This window comes from Mus caroli, chromosome 11 (assembly GCF_900094665.2).
Source record: "Mus caroli chromosome 11, CAROLI_EIJ_v1.1, whole genome shotgun sequence".
Lineage (NCBI taxonomy): Eukaryota > Metazoa > Chordata > Mammalia > Rodentia > Muridae > Mus > Mus caroli.
This window is the reverse complement of record NC_034580.1, coordinates 42,490,946-42,493,584: the sequence shown is the minus strand read 5'-3', so window position 1 is coordinate 42,493,584 and position 2,639 is coordinate 42,490,946.

Genomic DNA, 2,639 nt, shown 5'->3' with positions numbered 1-2,639 from the left:
CTAAAACTACTGTGGGTCTCTTGAGACTTGGTATATTCCTTGCTCCATCTATCCTTGTTTTTTTCTTTCTTTCTTTCTTTTTATAAAGAAAATAAAAAGCATAATTTTCAAGTAGTTCAAAGACTAAATATGTATTGGTAAATGGAAAGACTTTTAGAATTTTGCATGATTGGTTTGGGGATGCATGTGTGTTGTGCAAAGTTTTCTTCACAAGAACCCCTAATGGCCGAGGAAGGCAGTGGGGACCCCATGAGACCACAACTTAGCTGGAAGCAATCTGCCAGCAAGTAAGGGATGTCTTTGAAGTCTGGTATTTTTATCTTAAATATTCATGTGAAGTCTTATTTTAATAAAAACAGTTACTTTAGATTATATAATATCTAGTACAGTCGACACCCTAGGAAGACTTTTCCTTTTTCCGGAGGCTTTGAATGGACACTCAATGAGGGGCTTGATACTCTGAGCTCTAGAAGCCCCACCAGACACTAACATCAAAGGTGCCTTCAGGGAGTATTACTAGTTTTAAATTATTTGTCAAAGTCATGATATCCATTGCTTCAACTAGCATATTACTGTAATGACTTAAGACCTAATTTGAGACATAATTTCTTATCTACCTTTGTCAAGGCTCTAAATTCATAAACAGAAGAAACCCATATAAGTGAGAGTTGTCCACTATGAAGGGGAGGGGCTACGTTGTTACAGTGCAGACATAGGTCCTAGTCAGACAAACATCAGAAAGTAGAGTTAGTCTACATGAAGAATCAACTCTGATGACAGCAAAAGGAACAGGGCCCAGGTGACAAGGGCTGTGTGTATCTCTGAGGTGGACTGGCATCTCTTGATTCCCTTCTGAGCATACAGTGCACAATTCTCTGTGCACACAGTGACCAAAAATGCAGAACCTCTAAACAATTTCTGCTTCAGAGGTCTAAGACCCACCTCTGACCTCCGTATGTACCGCATGATACAGACACACATGCATACCTACAATGAAAACTGAAATGAGTCTCTAAAAAAAGCAAGCAGACTTAAGAAGTCATCATTGTGACAAAATATCTGTGCTAAGTCAACTCAAAGGAGGGAAGATTTATTGTAGCTCACGCTTTCAAGGATTAGTTAATGGTCTGCTGGTTTCATTGCTTTAGGTCCATGGCAAGGCAGAGCATCATGACAGAAAGCATATGCTATAACAGACCTGTTAGCTCATGGTGGTAGGGAACGTCACATGGAGGAGCACAGGGTGGACTGTAGGAGAACACTGGAGATGAAAATTGTAACTGTGGGAAAAAGCTCAATTACAGGTATAAGAGAAACAGATGTTTGTGTAAGCAATTGTAAGCCTATGGATGGGGTTTGACTGTGTGCCTCAATTAACATGCAAGCATCCTCCATTTATGGAGGGCTGATTTAATATCACAGAGTTCCTTTCAATTATCTGGTCATGTTCAGGGTGTGTGTGTGTGTGTGTGTGTGTGTGTGTGCGTGCGTGTGTGTGTGAGTGAAAGCAACTGATACACACACTGATACTGATTTCTTTGACATTTGCATTCTTAATCACTAAATTCCAAAGATAGAAATGCAGGCTGACAGCAAGCCTAGCCACTTTAACTCTAGCTAGTTCTTGCTGTGTGGCATCTGCTAGAAGAATAACAGTGGTTAGAAAAATTGAATCCAGGGGCTTCTAGTTACCACTTTAGGTTGCCAGTTGATTATTGGAAGCAGATATATTGATAATAGAGGTAGTTGCCAAATGAAATATTGTCTACATGATTAAAATAGCTCTTCTATTTTTTCTGCTGTTATAATTAAGAAAATGAATATGGCTAATTATATTCATGTATGCATGTTCTCCAAGGGAATGCAGTGACCTTCTTTTAATATCAGACTTTATCTTTACTTTACAAATCACCAACTGCAGAAGTGAGAAGAAAAAAGAAGCATGTGGACGAGATGCATTTGATCCAGTGGATTTATTAATTTACTGTATGGTAATGGTGTGTGTGATCACATGATGTACCTATGCATGTACGTGTAGCAGGGAGGCAGCACTCACCTTGCACATTTACATGCATTTTGAGAGGTGAACTCAGGTCCTCAAGCGTAATTACATCCTCAGGGAGAAAGCATCTTCCCTGGCTGAGCCATTTTACTGGCTCCCCTTGTATTGACTCTTCACAATAGGAAACTGCTGGAAAGCGAAAGGCACCTGTTGCAGTTAATTTCTTTATGAATAAATGAGTACATGAAAGTAAAATCTTAGGTATCTCTATAAAATTATAACTATTTTATAGATGTGATGATCAAGAAGGAAAGATTTACTATGACCACTTAACACTAAATATTTAGTACTGTAAAAGTTTGACCTAAGGTTTTTGTATTTTTTGTTTTTTTATTGTTTGAAAGAAATACTAGAGTCAAAAGTTAATGTTAACATTTAACTTCTGCAGAATGTTTGGTATCCTGTCCTCTGTAAAGTTTACACAAGAATGAATTAACCATGGAGAAAATAGTGTTTTTGTTTGGTTGGTTGGTTTTTTTTTCTTTTTTTTTTTAATTAGGTATTTTCCTCATTTACATTTCCAACCCTATCCAAAAAGTCCCCAATACACCCCCCCACACACTCCCCTACCCACCCA